Here is a 19,944-nt window from a genome sequence, read left to right as displayed (position 1 = left end):
GCGACTGTTGGCTTTCCCCTTTGTTCTAATTTAAAAGCTGCTCTATCTCCTTTTTAAAGGTTAGAGCCAGCAGCCTGGTTCCACTCTGGTTAAGGTGGAGCCCATCCCTTTGGAAAAGACTCCCCTTCCCCAAAAGGTTCCTCTGTTCCTTACAAAACTGAATCCCTCTTCCTTGCACCATCGTCTCATCCACGCATTGAGACTCCGGAGCTCTGCCTGCCTCTGGGGACCTGTACGTGGAACAGGAAGCATTTTAGAGAAAACTACTCTGGAGGTTCTGGATTTCATCTTTCTACCTAAGAGCCTAAATTTGGCTTCCAGAAACTCCCTCCCACATTTTCCTATGTCATTGGTGCCCACATGTACCACGACAGACGACTCCTCCCCAGCACTGTCCAAAATCCTATCTAAGTGACATGTGAGGTCTACCACCTTTGTACCAGGTAGGCATGTTTCCAAGTGATCCTCACACCACCTCTGTCTACATTCCTAATAATCAAATCACCAACTATGAAGGCTGACCTAACCCTTCCCTTCTGGGCAGTAGGCCCTGGGAGACACATCCTCGGTGTGAAAGGACAATGCACCACCTGGAGAGCAAGTCCTTGCTACAGGATCTTTTCCTGCTATGCCAGGTTAATGTTCTCTGATCATGAGACCTTCTTCCTCCAAGATAGCACAAGGGCTGCCAGTCTGAAGTTGGCACTTGGCTACTATGTCCCTGAAGGTCTCATCTATGTACCTCTCTGTCTGCCTCTGCTCCTCCAGGTCTGCCACTCTAGCCTCCAGAGATTGGACTGGTTCTCTGAGAGACAGGACTTTTTGCATCGTATCACATGTACAACTTCTCACCGGCAGGTAAAAAATCATAATTGTGACACTCAATGCAAAAGACTAGGAGGCCTCCTCTTGCTGCTGGACTGCTGCCTTCATCTCAAATTAGTTCAGTTCCTAGTTAAGTTTTAGGTTGCTATGGGAGTTGGAATGTGTCTAATTAGCGTCCTTTAAATGTATTAGTATATTCACTATACACTTTGCACAAATGTCTACAAACCTGATTTCGCTTGTTATTATGGGGTATTGGTTGTAGATTGAGGAGGGGAAAAATGCATATTACCCATTTTAGAATAAGGCTGTATTCTAACATGTGGAAAACGTGAAGGGTCTGAATACTTTCTGAATGCACTCTACATTATATTATATTTACATGCAGTGCTGTGATGCCAACCAGAAATCCCTGCAAAAATGACATTTGAAACCCTTATGGTCTATTGTAATGTTTGTTGGTCATGGGCTTGACCTTCCAAAAGCCCTAAAACACTTCCTATTAAGAGACTACCTCACCTCAGCCCACAAGCAGAGCATACACAGACCTTCATCAAACACAAAATAGAGCAGCCATAAAGTAGAAATATAAATGTGCAGATAAAATTTGAATGGGAAATCGCAAGAAGCCAGACTATCTATGCAGTGCAACAATAAAAAAAAACAGAACCATCACCATTTCTCAAACATTAAACAATAAAATCAAGAAATATAATCAATAATTAATCATTATAGTGAAAACATATTCCTAATAATAATATTTCAAAACAGCTGACAAATAAAAGATTGAATAATTAAAAATCCATATACAATTTTTTAAAATGTTCCAAACACCAATAAAATATTTCAAAACAGCAGACATCAAATAACACCCAAAAAATAAAACTAAAAAGGATAAAAAATGTATGGTCTCCATTCCTGAGAACTTTTGATTTCCAGTCACCCTGAGATTGTTGTGGAATAGTGAGTGTGGGGCGTACAAACTTTCTCTTCTCTTTCTTATATATATATATACATATACATACACACACACACACACACACACAAGCTCACACACATGCTTCCTTACTCTCTCACACACACAAGTACATTCTTTGATTGGCATCTGCCAGTAGCCCTGGGCTCTCTTCTTCATTTTGGCTGCTGGCAGGTTGGGATCCACGAAAGCCCCATTCTCTCTGTCTCACATATGCACACACCAACACACAGTCCAGGCAAGCTCCCATTCACACCCACACACACACACCCCCACACACCCGTACCCATCTCAGGCAGGCTTTCATGCACACACACACACACACACACACACAAACCAGGCAGGCTCCCATTTTCTCTCTCTCTCTCTGTCTCTCACACACACATATACAATCCAGAGAGGCTCCAGTTCTCTCTCTTTCATACATACACACAAACACATAAACACACAGTCTAGGCAGGCTCCTATTCTCACTCTCTCTCTCTCTCTCTCTGTCACACACACACAACTCGGCAAGCTCCCATTCATACCCACCCAACCAAAACCCAATCACACAAACACCCACTCATCCCAGGTAGGATCCCATTCTTACATATACACACATACAGACACACATACATAAACCCCCATCCCAGGCAGGCTTCCATGCACACACCCAACCATACCAGGCAGGATCCCATTCAGCCCTACTCACATCTTAGGCAGGTTCCCACTCACACACACACACACACACACACACACACACACACACACACATACACCCATCCCAGGCAGGCTCCTATTCTCACACACACATACACAAACACATGCAGGCAAGGTCCACGGGGCCTCTTATTCCTCCTTTGCTGCTGCCACTCTGTGCCTCCTTCGTTGGGGAGAGCAGGGATTGTTGTAGAGCTGGAGCCCATTCTGAGGCTCCTCCTCCTCTTCTTCCCCTGAGGAATTTGTGGTGCTAGCACTTTCTCTATGCTCATCATTGTGAGTGTTGAATACTGTAGGGCTGGCACATGAGGAAGAGCTGTGGGATAGGCTTCCTATTCTGCTCTAGGGTTGGTCATGTGTGAGTGCAGGCTTCTTGCTTCTTTCATCACTGGTGGGATGGGTCCACCAGTGATCTCATGGGCCTCTCCCTAATCCCAATATTGCTTCCCACTAGGTGTGCCACCCTGTGCAATTACACAGTTTGTACACCCAGTGGTGCCAGTCCTGTTTGAATTTTCAAATTGTGCAAAATACAGTTACCAGGGTTTCCTGGTTTGTAAGAAATGGGAAATGGCCACTCCTCCGCGTCTCTGATTGTTCTGACTCCCACTGAGATGTTGGATCTGTTTTAAAATACTGATTCTTACATTTAGAGTGGCTGGGCCTAAATATTTGGCTCAGAGAATTGAGTATTATGTACCGTAGCAGTCACTATGTTCCAGTTAAGGATTTTGTTTGGCTGTCCCTGAAATCAGACACTTTAAAGTGAGTAGAATCAAAGAGAGATCTTTTACCTGAATGGCACCACAACTGTGGAACACACTGCCTGTACAGTTGCAATCCAAATGCTTTCTATAAAAATCTTAAAGTTGAATTTTAAAAGCCCAGCACACGTATTCATTGGGAGATGCGCAAATAAGTCAGACTCGTGCGCCGATCAGATTTTAAAATGTGCCTAGATACAAGCATAAATGCTGCAGCGCAGGCATCTCAAAATTTTTCAGAAAGGGTATGAGCTAGAGATGTGAATCGGAACCGGAATCAGTTCGGATTCCGGTTCCGATTCACATGTGGGTTTTTTTTCATCGGGCCCGATCGCGGTTTTGTTTATCGGCTGCGCCCGAGCCGATAAACAAAAAACCCACCCTGACCCTTTAAAACTAATCCCCTTGCTTCCCCCACCCTCCCGACCCCCCAAAAAACATTTTACAGGTACCTGGTGGTCCAGTGGGGGTTCCGGGAGCGATCTCCCGCTCTCGGGCCGTCGGCTGCCACTAATAAAAATGGCGCCGATGGCCTTTGCCCTTACCATGTGACAGGGTATCCTTGCCATTGGCCGGCCCCTGTCACATGGAGGGAGCACTGGATGGCCGGCGCCATCTTTAAAAATGGCGCAGGCCATCCAGTGCTCCTACCATGTGACAGGGGCCGGCCAATGGCACGGATAGCCTGTCACATGGTAAGGGCAAAGGGCCATTGGCGCCATTTTGATTAGTGGCAGCCGACGGCCCGGGAGCGGGAGATTGCTCCCGGGACCCCCACTGGACCACCAGGTACCTGTAAAATGTTTTTGGGGGGGTCAGGAGGGTGGGGGAAGCAAAGGGATTAGTTTTAAAGGGTTGGGGTGGGTTTAGGGGTTATTTTTGTGTGCCGTTTTTCCCGCCCTCCCCCAAAACGATAAGAGAACACCCACGATCAATATCGTGGGGTTTTCCTATTGTTTCAGGGGAGCCCCCGATTTCTGATGATTTTGAAAATATCGACGATATTTTCAATCGTCCGAAGCCCGATTCACATCCCTAGTATGAGCATGGTCTGGGCAAGGCATAGGTGTGTAGGTCCTGGCCAAGAGATGTGTGCATAATTACTTTCATGTCCTAGTGTGTGCCGAGGTCCCCTGCCTTGTAAGTTTACTTCTGCTATGGATGGTGTGTAAGTTAAAAAAAAAAGATCAAATGATTCCGGGGGGGGGGGGGGGGGGGGGGGGGGGGGGGGGGGGGGTTAAAGGGTCCAAGGTTACTGGGGGTGTACAAACCAGGAGGGTCTGAAAGACCTAGCTATTAACTGGGCAAACTGGTGGATGAACTGGTAAACTGGTAATAGCATCAGTGCGTGCCCCTTTTAAAATCTCCCAACTTAAGCAGTAGAAGCAGGATTTGCGCTCTCATGCATGCGCCCACTTAAATTTTAGTACACATATGTGTGTGTCCAGGCTATTTTATAATATGTGCACATACATTTGCGCAATTTATAAAACTGCTGTGTCCCTAGGCGTGGGCCAATGCATGCGTGCAAATGTGCACCCATGAACTGGTTTGAAAGTTACCATCCTAAACCTGGGTCTAATTAGATTTCTAACACACCCCAGTGAATTTTTAAAAATATTGGGCATGTAAAAATTAGCATATAACCTGTACGCAGATACTAGTCGCATATTACATATTTTATAAAAATTGCAAATACGAGTGTATTTTCACTTTCGCATGTAAAATAGAGGTGGTCTAGGGGAGTTCTGGGGCTGGACCAAAATTAATGTGTGTAAGTTGCTATTTTAATGACACGCACACAGATTTGCAAATTTACTTGCATAATTTTATACCTTCTAATTATCTGGAGTAAGTGATATTAAACGTGTTTATTTTGTACTACTGGCCAAGTGGTTGGACTGGATGAACTGGAGAGAAATTTAGGCTGAAGAACCAGAAGGGTCTGGTTGAACTGGAGAAGGACTGGGAAAACTTCTAGATTCATTGATAAAAGTGATTTTTTTTGACATATGCATGTTTAAAATATGCTGTCTGATATGAGTAACTCCGCATTTATTTTTGTTGCACCTGGAGGTGGACCCGTGTCCTGGAGCAGCGTGGAGTGGCTCCCTGGTCGGACCCAGGAAGCACCTGCCGCCAGGAGGCGGAGCACAGGAGGCTAGCTGGAGCTTCCCCACTGAAAGCCTGCGGTCCCCCCGGGTGGAGCCCTTGGGGACCCGGGCCACTTGGACAGGTGGGCCTTGCAGGGTCTCCCAGAAAGGAAGTACAAAGGTGTGCCCACCAGGATCAAGGGTGAGCAGTCGATGTCAAGATGGAAGTATGGGGAATCAAGGAAGGCCAGAACAGTGTCTGCGATGACAAGGCTAGGAGCAGGGCCAGGCTCAAGGAGGCATGGTCAGTGATAGCAGGGGTCAAGTTCCAAAGGTCAGTCCGAGAGTAGTCAGCCAAAGCAGGGGTCAGATTCCAGAGATAGACGTGGTCAAGGAGGCAGGCAAAGGTCAGAATCCGGGCAGTGATCAACGTAGTCAAGAGCAGGCAGAGGTCAGTACCAGAGAGTCAGTCCAAGAGGTACTACCTGGGGGAATGCAGGAACAGACACTGGAACAGAAGGATGCTGAAACAGAAGGACGCTGGAACAAGACTGGAGCAAGCGATGAGACACTGAGTCAAACTAGAACACACAAGGTGTCGACACGATTGCCAAGGCAAGGAAGTGCAGGCAGGGACTTCTTTTAATATTGTGATCAATCAGGGCGTGCTGTGGAGCTTGGACTCAACCCTGGCCCTTTAAGGGATTGGGCGGTCCGTGCACGTGCGCCTAGGGCTGGGGCCGACGCCATGGAGGACGCCAAGCCCCGCCGTGAGGCCTGGTGTGCTGAGGAAGGCCCGGTGACCGCCGCCGCGGGACGCCGAGGCCTTGAGGAGCTTGCAGCTGCCGCGGGGGAGGCCGACTCGGGACCTGCAGAGGAGTTGGCAAGGTAAGCAGGCCAGTGCGTGGGCCGAGCATGGACAGGGAGCGCAACAATTTTCACCTGTAAAATATATGAGCATATATTTCAGGTAGGACAATTATGTGCATTCAATACATCGATATAAGTGGTTTTAATGCATTCATGTTTTCACACATAAGCCAACATACACATGCATGTTGTGGGACAGAGATGTGTGCATTTTAGAAAATGTGCATATATCATATGCCCTTGTTATAAAATACTTGGCAGATCTATTTGCAGCCATATACATGCAAATATGTGACCATACACATTTGGTTGAAAGTTATCCTCCCTTTGTTCTCTCTACTTTTCTCCAAGGCAAGGTTTGCTAACTTATTAGGGGTTTGCTAGTTACTTTGGCAGTAGGATGACATAGGATTGCTGGCCTGTATTAGATTTTGTTCAGAGGTCAGAGACTAGATTTAGGAACTTGTTCCCAAGTTGAATTCCATCTTGGTTCTTTATATATATGTGACTTTTTATGTTATTATGTATTGTTTAGGTAATATATTTGTCTGAAATGGGGATTGTGATTGGAGGATTTGGAGATTATCTTTTATTTGTGATTTGGTTCAAATGGGGATTCTCTGTAGGAAAAATGGAATATAAGTTTTAAATTAAATTAAATTAGATCACTGTTTGGTGCATTTATTACATGAGTTGGCAGGCTCAGTCTCTTTCCCAATTTACAGGTTTCCTTAAAGCTAAAATACCATCACATTGGCATTAGTTATAGTAACACATTAGCTAGCAATTTTATCAAAGGTCAGTGATTGAATGGGCCTAGAATTTGAGCTACTTTCTCAAAGCTAACCTTCAGAACAAGGATGAAGCTTGTTGGTGAGGCAGCACGGAAGAGCTTTCATTGCTATCTATACTGTGTCTGTTCTGTAAATACATAGGAAGGGAGCCTCAGTTTCCTGTACTGTCAATCTGACCTTTCATAGAGACTAAGTTCAGTAGAAAAATGTACAAAATATTTACAGGGTAGTGCTCCCTCTATAACTAGGACCATTTTTACACTGCCAAATGCAACATTTCTACCACTTATCAATAACTATACTAGCTGATGTTATTTGTAATATAAGCAAATATCAGGAACTGTATCATAGTAGCTTAACAAATGTATATGAACCACAAAAAAAGCATTTTGACCTTCCATATAGTGACTCGTAAAATCATTAGGAAGCTCTACTAATTATCTGCTTCACATATGCTACATTTCTTTTACATTGTTGATCTGTGATTAAATGTTCTAATAAAATTAACTGGCTCTGCTACAAACAGAACATCTGGAGCTATGTTTAATTTCATGTCAAACGCAGACAGGAAACACCTGTCTAGGTGAAGTAATTTAAAAAAAATGACATTAATCCATCTGTTGTGGAAATGTATGTCACAGTTGTCACATTAAACGTTAATGTCAACAAACACAGAAAACCCAAATTACCCAAGTCTTCTAAAATTAACAAAAAAATTCATTTATCCAAATGTTATTGTGTCAGTCTAATTTTGTTCTGAATAAGATCCCTTTCTCTTTTGACTTGGAATGACTTTTCAATTACTATACTGTAAAAAGCCCAGATGTGAAATTAGTTGTCAACATATTAGGAGATTAAAAGACTTAATGTGGTTCTTTTTCTAAGCACCGTACCATGCAACAACAGTAGGTAACCTAGCATAGTTAGGTATATTGGGAAGATAGGAGCACAAAGAAATGAAAAAAGAATTTATAAATGGAACAGGTATACCTGAAAATGCAATGTATTTTAATGAAAAATAAGAGGAACTTTAAAACATGATTGCAAGACTGCAGGAGTCAGCAGAAAGTGTAATGCATTTATTTTTCGATTCCAAAGTAGGCATTCATGCTTCCAAACTATTCTATTTACTATGACACGTTGACAAAATTGTGCATATTGGCTTTCTTGAATAAAAAGTCATTTAATTGTGACTTTTTAAAGATGTTGGAGAAAGCAGGGGAAAAATGACACCATTTGGCTGGATTATATTTGAACAGGGTACTTTAATCCGAGGATGTGCAATAGGAAAAGAACAATTTTTTGTTGCTGTGCCGCATTTGTAAATGCTCTAAATAAGTTATTTCACTTGCTCAGCAAATCTGATGAGTAATGAGAAGGACATATGGCCACCAATTGAAATTTCAACCATTTTTTTTTTTTACTGGTTAATACCATATCCTAGGACATATAGGACTCGTATCTGCCCTGCATAAATTATTACAGATCTAGAACAGTGGGTCTCAACCCAGTTCTTGTAGTCAACATGGCCAGTCTGGTTTTCAAGATATTCACAATGAATATTGTAGTGAGACAGCCCTCTCACCTTTGTCTGGAAGCAAGAAGCAGCATATTAAGAGTCAAGCCAGATTCCTGCTGAGAATTCCCAGGGTAGAGAGGATCTGGAAGGAAAATATATCTCCAAGGTTGCTAGAGGCAGGCAGAGTTCAATAGAACTCAAGGGAAGATGTTTTGAGTTCAGAGAGATCAGGCATTTTAAATTCCTGACAGACATTCCTAAGGGGAGGAAATGCAAGTAGACCAGGAAGAGCTACACCCAGTCAGTGAGGAGTTTAAACCACATGCAGAACCTACAGGAAGTGGAAGTGGTAGAGGCTGTCTTGGAGGAGCTCCCAAACATGGAGCTTGACTGACACTTTAGCCAAATTTTCAAAGCCCGGTGCGCGCAGAAACTGGGAAATACGTGAATGGATCGGCCTTGCACGCGCCGAGCGCATTTTAAAAACAGCCCATCCACTCGTGTACCTTCCGATGTGTAGCGAAGTGCTGGGCTCCTTGAAAGGGGTGGGCCAGGGGCAGGGTCTAGGTGGGGCAGGGCTGACCGGGACAATGGCTATTAGGACCTGTCCCAGGGAAGCGCGTGCCGGCAGCCGGCCGGCACACGCAACTTACTTCTGCTCAAAGGAGCAGGTAAGTTTTAAAATAAAAAAAATAGAGTAGTTAGATGGGGTTTAGGGGTCGGGGTGGAAGGGGGAAAAGGGAGGAAGGGTAGTTAGGGGTTTAAAGACGTTCCCTCCCAGTTCGCTCCTTAATGGGAGAGGACTGGGAGGAAACTGAACAAAGGCCCGATCGCGTCACTGTGCGTCCTTTAAAAAATTCCCCCACACACATCACGACCCACTCGTCCATGCCACATACTGATATTAAAATCAGGCATGCATGTGTGTGCAGGAATCGTATTTTATAGCGTGTGTGCACATTATAAAACTGGCGCATGCATGTGCACGCGCCAGGAACCTTGCACACATGGACGCACGCACACATGTTTTAAAATCTACTCCAAGCCTTCAGATTATAACTCTTGTTGCCTGGAAACCTCCTATAGGATTTTGATTTTTGCTTGTTGTATTTTTTTCCCTGCAAGCAAGGGCAGAGGGCTTGCAGTTTATGGCACAACAGTGTGGAGAAGGGGAGAGAGAATGTGCCTCAGTCCACAAGGCTTAAAAAGAAAAGTAATCTGAGTTTTCACTCCTTATTGGGCGATGGCTGGGATCAGCGTCTTTATTGTTTTTGCCTGTTCCATGCACATAGTAATTGGTCATATGATTTATGGTCAGGATGTTTGCACTATTTTTTTTTCTGGGGATTTTTTCCCCACCTGCATCTGCAGGGCCAGCCTACAGAGACTGTTAGAGATATGGACTAATTATACCAGAGTTGGGATTGTTATCTTGCCACCAAGCACTGACAATCAAAGGAAGGACAGAACTGAGAAATGTGTTTTTCCCTTTTGCTGGCCTGAAACGCACCTCAGAAGAAGGAGGCTTCAGGGGAGGTCTGGCCCCACTGGGAAGATACTGGGGATATCACAAGCTCACAGAACTAATCCTAAAGAATCCAACATGTAGAAATCTGGAGTGGTTATAGCGGTGCAATCAAGGCAACCTTGCACCACCCTGGACTAGCCAGACCTAAGGCTGCATGTGTGTAGATATTAGGGAAATGGTTACAAAGGCTTTTGTTTTCCAGATAAAGGAGTAAAGCACATGAAGGTAGCTTTCTGATAAGAAGTCTGTCTCACCTTAAAAAAATAAAAGGGGATGGGAATCATAGCTAGTAAAAAGTGTAATTTCAGATACTGCTATGGCCACAGTTGGGCGATGCTGTGTTTTTCATTGCAGCTGGAGATAGCATCCTATGAGGCTCTCAAGTGGCTTGCAAACCAGTTACGGATGGAACAAGAGATCATGCAGCACATTTATCAACAGATATTTGACTAATAGCAACAGCAGCATCACTTTTCCAACTCCTGGAGGAGCAAGTCAAGGCTACTGGACGGCCTGACAGGCCATGCCAGAACCATGGACTTTACAGTCACAATTTGTCTAAGGGGGATCACAGCCTGTTGTTCAGGGAAAGACTTTAAGCTGTCAAAATGGGTCCAGGGGATGACCCCGAGGACCTTTTAACCACCTTTGAGAGGGTAGTCAGGAGCAATGGACCTCAAAGCTTGCTCCATGTATGACTGAGGAAGCCCATGGATTACAATGCAGTTAAAGCTGCTATTATGGACTTCCTGACACTAACCCAAGACACCTAAAAGTGCTGGTTCTAAGAAATGTGATTAGAAGTAGGGAATTGGCCATGGACCATTACCCAGCAGCTCAAAGATCTGGCTTAAAGATGGTTAGAGTCTGTGGGGAAGTCTGCTATGGAGGTAGTAGCCGCAATAGTATTGGAACAATATACTAAAATCCTTCCTCCTAGAATGAGAGATTGGGTAGTGAAACAGGGTGTCATATTTATCCTGTCAGAGCAGTTTCTGGAAGCAGAAGTCAACATTTCGGGGGCCTCTGGTCCCCAGAGGTAAGTTATTAGCAGAAGGGAGAGGTAGGCTCCAGGGCAGGAGAGAATCCAAGGGTTGATATTGGGAAATTGGCTAGCAACCACAGGGGGCTCCACTCTATCACTCCACGGATGGTGTGACCTTTAACACTCACCCAGGCCCACTTGGGTCAGTAGGTCTACCAATCTGGCATCCTCCTAGGTGCTACAATGCAGAAAGGTAGGTCACCTCCATAGGGAGTGTCCAAATATCACAGCAGCCTACACATAGGTAATAAGGACTTCCTCCTCCATAACCCCTATAGGAGGGAAACTAGGGTGAATGGTATGTCATTGGTTGCTCTCCTAGGTATGGGAACAAGGTAATCCCAAATGGCAAAGTCTATCACAAGAGCCTTATGACTGAGATAAGTAAAGAAAAGGTTCCAATGGGTCTTGGTAAAATGTGTGCATGGAGAAGTCCATGAGAATCTGTTACATCCAGTGAGCTCTCATGTGAGTGAATGTAGAGATACCTTTGGATTAGCTATGGTTGAAGTGCTCTCCATGACCTTGATTATTTGCTGAGATTGGCCCAGACTAGCAAGGATGGTACAGGAAGGGGAAGTGTACTTAACCACATAAGCTCAGACTTGGGAGACACCCAGGAAGGATCAGACCCTAGATGCGGTCATTCCCTTTCAGGATGGAGATGTAATTACAGGCCCTCAGTGAAGTTGAAAATGCTGAGCCCAAAGAAAGAAAGTGAAGCAAGCTAGGCTAGGTAAGGAGGATTCTGAAAATCCAGAGGCAGATCTAGAGGAGCTCATATGGGATATAAGAAAAAAGTTCCCTGATTTTCAAGAGGAGCAACAGGTAGACACTGTATTAAATATAGCCTGGAAAAGGGCCATTTATCATGGAAAGGTGATGTTAAATATAAGGGACCTCTGGCTTCCTTGCCAGTAGTTATGTACTCTCTAGCAAGCTGGGGAAGGTTCAGAGAGATTTAGTGAAGAGATGTTTGGGTTTGGCTCTCCAAGTGGGACTGCAGAGTGTGCTCTAGCAGTATTTAAATCCCTGCCACCATCTTAGGGTGTGGATTCTTAGACAGACTTCAGTCGATGTGCTTTGTGCATTCTTGTTAGAATCTTCTGATTTGCGTTTCTTGAATCAACCATTTGACCTATTTTGGCTTATTTATTCTTTTGATTCATTTTTGAAAATTCTCCATGGGTAAGGTTAGATCAGGGCAAAGGGAAGATTCTGCTGCTCTCTATCTCACCTTCTGTGGATAGATCAGTCAGTGACTGGATGCAGAGGAGTTCCTCATTTGAGTTGTTATCGCTCAGTGTCTCTTCTCTTAGTTTGGGAGACAAGGACGTTTTTCCACCCTTACTGTTTCTTATTTTGTTTTTTTCTCCCTTTTGAATCCAAATCTATTATTGTTCATTTTGGGACTGATTGCCTTTGGTACCAGTTAATCATTTTCAAATTCAGTGGATGAAGAGGTGTCTTTTGCCTAGGAAGAGCCAGAGGAGTGGATATCTATTTTATTTATTTATTTATTTGTGGTTTTTATATACCGATCATCATTTGGAACATCTGATCGGTTTACAGTAGAACTTTGAACTCAGCAACAAGGCTTTACATAGAACTTATTATTTAACAGTGATAACAAACGTTGAAATGTTAGGGGAAGTAACAATAGAAAATTTGGGTTGAAGAAAAATCAGGGGGGAGGTAGGGGAGGGGGAGGAAGGAATTACAAAAAATGGGAGGGGGAGGGGGAGGCAAGTTTACAGGGAAAGAATGGCTGGGGCTGTAAAATTATATACATCATATACATATGTGCAGTTGCATAGACTAAGAATTAATAAATGATTTAGAAGAAAACTAGGATTATAAAATTATTTACATTATATATGAGACCATTGGAGGAGAATTAAAGAATCCATCGGAGTAGAATTGAAGAAAAGAGAGGTGTGGGGAATGACTGAGGGGGCTGTGGGGGAGAAGAGAAGGGAAAGGGCTACAAAGGAAAAGAGCTATATGGTACTATGTGTATGCTTTGGTGAAGAGCCAAGTTTTGAGTTTTCGTTTGAATGTTTTAAGGCAGTCCTCCTGGCGTAAATCTACTGGCATTGTATTCCAAAGGGTTGGCCCGGATACTGCGAGTAAACGTCTGACCCAATATGGCAAGTATTATGTTCTCATTTTCTTAAATGCTTGGTTTATCCTTATTTTAATGTTTGGGATAATTTGTTGTACTGGGTTGAAGAGGGTCTACCAGGACAGGACCCCTAGGACCCCTAGTACCTTGTAGATTCCAGTAGGCAGTGCTGACTATAGCATATGCTCATGCCCTAGTCTGACATTTGGGGATACATAATATAGTGGCATGTCTAAAGCAACATTTATATTGGTCATGTATTTATAGAGTTGTCAAGAAATTCTTTCTTGTCCAGCTTGTCAGCTCATCTCAAGATAACACTCCCTCCTCCAAGGCCCCTCTGATACCTCTTCCTGCATAGAAGAACCCTTGGATAGCGTATCCATAGATATTAAAGGAGAAGAGAAGAACCAGTGGGGATAATAATTGATTATGCCACTCGTTTCTTCAGGGCCGTCCCCTTGCATGCTACCTCTGCAAAGGTGATCACTGGGAAATTGGTGAAAATATCCTGTCAGTTTGGCTTCCCCAAAGAGGTCTTTATAGATCAAGGTAGTACTAACTTCATTTTATAAAAACGAACACAGGTCTGGACCTTGTTTGGGATTATACATCTTCATACCTCTGCTTACCAAACTTGAACTGATGAGTCAGTCAAGCGGTATAACCAGACCTTAAAAGCCATACTTCATTGTTAACTAGAAAATATTCTAGGGATTGGAACCAGCTGGTTCCCTTCTTCCTCTTTGCAGTTAGGGAAGTACCACAAGCCTCTTCAAGGTTTACCCCTTTTGAACTACTGATGGGGGAGGCAGACAAGAAAACTGTTAGACATGATAAAGAAACAGTGGAAGGGACATGGATCAAAACCTCTAAAGAGTGGCATATTTTAGGGACCTTTGGGGCAGGATGAAGGTGTTAAGAGTGACCAAGGAAAACCTAAAGGGAGGCCCAAAAGAGACAATGCACATACTACAACAGAAGGAAGGGAATTTCAGATAGAGGATCATGTATTAATCTTAGTACCCACTTCTCCTAACCAATTGATAGCAAAATGGAAGGACCCAGTCAAAATCTTGAAATGACTGTGCTCCTTATATTATGACATAGAGATGGGGGGAGAGCGGGGGCAGATGGCAGGTATACCATGTAAACCTGCTGAAACCCTGGATTGATAGATGGGTCCTTGCAGCTATTAAGCTGCCTTTGGAATAAGAGGAGCTAGGGCTCCAGGTTATGAAAAGCATAAATAAAGGGGAGGAATCAATGATAGAGCAGCGGCAACAGTTAAAGAATCTGGTGATACAGGCCAAGGACGTCTTTTCCCCTTTCCCTGAGAAGACACAGTTACTCACTCATACCTGCCTGAGGCTAAGAGAGCAACCTTTAGAAGAGATGCTCCGATTAAGGATATTAGAGGAGTCATATACCCTGAGGTATAGTCCCATTGGTGCCCAAGGCAGATGGCATCCTACACTTTTGTATTGATTTGAGACAGGTCAATGCAGTCTCCCAGTCTGACGCCTACTGCATGCCCTGCGTTGATGAGCTTATGAAGAGATTGGAGGCTGCTCAATACCTTACTACTCTTGACTTCATGAAAGGTTATTGACAAATCCCCTTCGAGAGAACATCAGGAGAGAGATCTGTATTTTCTACCCCAAGGAAGTTGTATTAATTCACCCATATGCTCCTTGTCCTTCACAGAGCTGTAGCACGTTGTTATTGTCTCCCTGATATTGTGCTCTGGCCCCATTGTGAATATGCAGTGGCATACTTAGATGTATAGCCATTTATTAATCTGATTGGGATTCCCACCTACCTAGGGCAGAGACAGTGTTAAGATCATTATGTGTTGTACAATTAATCATGAACCCCAAGAAATGTAAGAGAGCCCAGAAGGAGGTCCAATATCTGGAACATGTAGTGGAGAGTGGGCTTGTTCACCTACTCCTTGATAAGATAGAGAGTATCCAAGATTAGATCCACGCTCATAATAGGAAGCAATTTAGGGCTTTTTTAAGCCTGGTGGGATATTAGTAGAGATTCATTCCACAATTTGCTAGAGCCAATAAGTTATGCTGGGGGACTAGACCTAAGAAGGTGTTTGTTGCCTTATAAGCTGTTCCTTGTACAGACTTAGTATGAAAGCTTAGACTTCTCACAGGAATTTATCTTATGGACTGATGTATCAAGGGGTGGGCTTGGAGGCCATTCTGTTTCAACAACATCATGGGGGCAAACACTCCGTGATATATCTTATTCAAAAGCTACATCCGCAAGAACTTAGATATGCTATGATTAAGAAAGAATGTTCAGCAGCAAAATGGGCCATAGAAACCCTTAAAAATCATGAGACATCTGGCTATTGCACTGACCTGATTCAGGTCCCTTTGACCATCTAGGAGCCAGATTCCTGCATTTGTTGCTGAGTTCCAAATTTTGACATCATTACTATCCTAGCCCATTTGAAGGTGCCAGGCTAAGAGGCAGAGGAGGACTCCAGAGGCGCTACGTGCTGCTAGAAGTGTGTGCCTTTGCCTTTGCCCCTTTGTGTGCCTCTTTGCAGGGCCAGTGCTAGCTTTTTTTCTCTCCTGTTGAAACAATTACTGTGCTGCCATCCTCATTCATTCGTTCTCTCTCTGGCCCACCAAAAAAACACCCAGCTCCCTTCAATGAAACAAACTTTAAAACCTGACACCGAACCCCCCACCCCCACCCCCGAACTCATGGCTGGTGCAAGGGTATTAAGTGCCCTAGGCGAACCTTATAGCCTTGCACAATGCCCCCTGCTCCATTCCACACACACAGTTAGTTATGCATTTATATTATAAATGAAATATATCAAAGTACAGTATTCTGAGGTAAAAATATCACTTACATTATATTTAAATGCATTGCTGTGATACCAGCCAGAAATTCCTGCAAAAAAGACATTTGGAATGCATATCATATTAGGCTTTTTGTGATGTGTGTTGCGTGTGGACTTGACCCTCTGAAAGCCCAAATACACTAATACACTTCAAATTAAAAAAATGCCTCACCTCAGTCACACATGCAGAACATAAACAGACCCTCACCAAATACAGAATAGAGTAACCATAAAGTAGAACTACAAATATGCAAATAAAAACTGAACTGGAAACCACAAGAAGCCAGATTCTCTATGCAGTGCAACAATGAAAAAAATGAATCATCACCATTCCTCAAACATCAAAGAATGAAATCAAGAAATAAAATAAATACATAATCATAATAGTAAAAACATACTAATAATATTATTTAAAAACTGATGAATAAAAGATCAAATAATTAAAACTCATATGCAAATTTCTTTCAATGTCCCAAACACCAAAAAAATAATTAAAAACAGCAAATAACACTTGAAAAATCAAACTAAAAAGGATTTTAAGAATTCATGCTCTCCAAACCTGGGAACTTTTGATTTCTAGTTGCCCAGAAATTGTCATGGATTACCAGGCAGAGAGTAACTGTGGTATTTGTTCATGCACATGCTCCCTCTCATACACACACATGCTATCTCTCTCTCTCTCCCACAAACAAGCACACACATATGCTCTCACTCTCCCACACACAAGCACACATGCTCTCTTTCACTCTCCCACACACAAGCATACATGCTCTCTCTCACTCACTTCCCTTGACTTAGCCGGCATCAACAGCAACAGTCTCCTTCTTTAGCCTCCTTAGCCAAGAGAACAACTTCTGGCCACGGGGCATTGTATTACTTCCTGTAGGGCATGCTCTTCTTCCTCCTCAGAAGGACGGTCCCGCAGAAATAGATGATGTGGTCAGCCTGCCTTACTAAACGGAAAAGCAGTGCAGCCCTGCTGGCAACACTACTGATTCTGGTGGGGCCACGCTGTTTCTTCACTTTCTAAGGCAGCGCTGACCACACTATTGATTTTGGTTGTACTGAACTGTGTTTTCTTGGCATCACGGACCTCTTTCTTCTACCGCCAGTGGGATCGGGTCTAGGAGCGGCACCGTGGACGCTCTTCTTCCGCTGCCAGTGGGATCGGGTCCACCGGTGATAGCACGGGTCTTTCCATGCTCCCGACGCCACCACACTGGGTGTGCCACACTGTGCAAGTGCAGGGTTTGCACACCCGGTGGCGCCAGGCCTGCCTCTTTATGTGCATGGACTGCCAAGAAGTATTTACAATGTGGTTCTTATGGAGTCCTCCTTTTCTATGGAAAGACTGCAATTTATCCCTATAGTGATTGGAATGGGTCATAAGGACAGCATAGCTCAGTGAGTACCCTGTAGGAGACCAGTGTTTGTTTCTTTTAGCAAGACAACAAGGACTGGAGCCAAATGAGTATGTGCACTGCACTTTGTTGATAAATGCTCAGTAAATTTCAAAGAAAGGCCTTTATTTTCACCAGACTTCTTCCTCTGTGTTACTGAACCTTGGTTGAATGAGTCAGATGTAGTTTTGCTTAACCAGTTTTGCCCTCCAGATTATCGTGCAATTTCTCATCCACAATCTTACAGATGTGGTGGTGGTCTTTTTTAGTTATTTGTATGCATTTATTTTGTTTTAAATCAATTGTTTGCAGTCTTGAGTCACCATATGAAGATTTGTTTTTAATGCTCCCCTGGCTTGATAGCTTTCAATTTATTACCCATTATTGAATTGTTAACAAGTTTAAAAGCTGATTTGAAGTCTGTTATTGTACTAGGTGATTTTAATCTTCATGTGGATGTTAAACTATTGTCAACTCCTTGTGAAACATTTCTGGAAGCAATCGTGGTCCTTGGCTGCAATATTGAGGTTGAGGGGTCCACGCATAAACTTGCCTATTCATTACATTTAATTTTTGGAACTCAGACTTTTTTCCTAATAGATCTTGTATAACTGATATTGAAAAAGTTCTTTGGTCTGACCGCATCTTAATCTCAAGTTGGATGCCCCATTCAAATAGTTTGCGTGTGAGCAGAGATGACTCCATGAAATGTAGTAAGTGAAACCATATTGATCCGGACATGTTCTACATGCATGCGTTGCCTAAACTGTTAGATTTTAATTCCTTGAATACCACTCTGCGAGTACTTTTCAGCAAATTTTAGTCTCCACACCCAATAAGTTGGCCCCCCTAAAATTAATAGCATTTAAATATAAGTGCATTGCTCCATGGCTTACTCCCATAAACAAGACCTACATAGACTAGAAAGTTGTCTGTGAAAGACCAATTCAGACAGTAATGCTGAGAAATGAAAAGAACATAAGAATTATCAAACTGAGTCAGACTGAGGATCCATCAAGCCCAGTATCCTGTTTCCAACAGTAGCTAATCTAGGTAACAAGTTCCTGGCAAGATCCCAAACAATAAATAGATCCCATGCTGCTATTACACAGTGATAAGTAGTGGCTATTCCCTAAGTCCACTTGGTTAATAACAGTTTATGAACTTCTCCTCCAGGAACTTGTTCAAAACATTTTAAAAACAGCTATGCTAACTTCCTTAACCACATCCTCTGGCAATGAAATCCAGAGCTTAATTGTGCAAAGAGTGATAAAGAATTTTTCTGATTTGTTTTGAATATGCTAATTTCTACCTCCATGGAGTGTCCCCTAGTCATTGTATTTTTTCAAAGAAAATATAAACAGTTTATATTTACCCATTCTTTTCCACTCATAATTTTATAGAACTCTATCATATCCTCCTCAGTCATCTGGTCTCCAAACTGAATAGCCTCAACTTCTTTAGCCTTTCCTCATAGGGGAGCCATTCCATCCTCTTTATCATTTTGGTTGCCCTTCTCTGTACTTTTTCCAATGTAACTATATCTTTTTTAAGAGTTGGCAACCAGAACTGCCCACAGATGCAGCATCACTATGGAGCATTACATTTGCTGTTTTAGTCTCTATTCCTTTCCTAATAATTTCTAGGGATGTGAATCGTTTTTTGATGATTTAAAATATTGTCCGATATATTTTAAATCGTCAAAAATCGTTAGAGTCGATATTTAATAGGAATTCCCCCGATTTATCGTCAAAAATCGTAAATCGGGGGAAGGGGGAGGGGAAGGGGAGGGCGGGAAAACCGGCAGGGGAAGGGGAGGGCGGGGGAAGGGGGAGGGCGGGAAAACCGGCCGGCAACACGATTCGAGTGCAGGAGGTCGTTCCCGGACCCCCGCTGGACTTTTGGCAAGTCTTGTGGGGGTCAGGAGGCCCCCCCAAGCTGGCCAAAAGTCCCTGGGGGTCCAGCGGGGGTCCGGGAGCGATCTCCTACGCTCGTGACATCGGGGTATAGGAACCAAAATGGCGCCAGCGCTACCTTTGCCCTAAAGGTAGCGCCGATGCCATTTTTCTATCAACGCACCCGTGGCCCGAGAGTGGAAGATCACAACGGAACCCCCCCCACACTGGACCCCAGGTAATTTAAGACATTTGGGGGGGGGGTCGGGAGGGTGGGGAATTTATTTTAAAGGGTCGGGGTGGATTTTAGGGATGTTTTAGTGTGCCGGTTTTCCCGCCCTCCCCGATTTACGATTTACACAATATTTAAAAAAACAAAACCGCGACGATTCGATTCCCTCCCCCCCGAGCCGAAATTGATCGTTAAGACGATCGATCACACGATACACATCTCTAATAATTTCTAACATTCTGTTTGTTGTTTTGACTGCTGATGCACACTGAACCAAGGATTTCAAAGTATTCTCCACTATACT

The sequence above is a fragment of the Rhinatrema bivittatum genome, chromosome 2, assembly GCF_901001135.1.
Source record: "Rhinatrema bivittatum chromosome 2, aRhiBiv1.1, whole genome shotgun sequence".
NCBI lineage: Eukaryota > Metazoa > Chordata > Amphibia > Gymnophiona > Rhinatrematidae > Rhinatrema > Rhinatrema bivittatum.
This window is presented reverse-complemented; position numbering follows the sequence as displayed.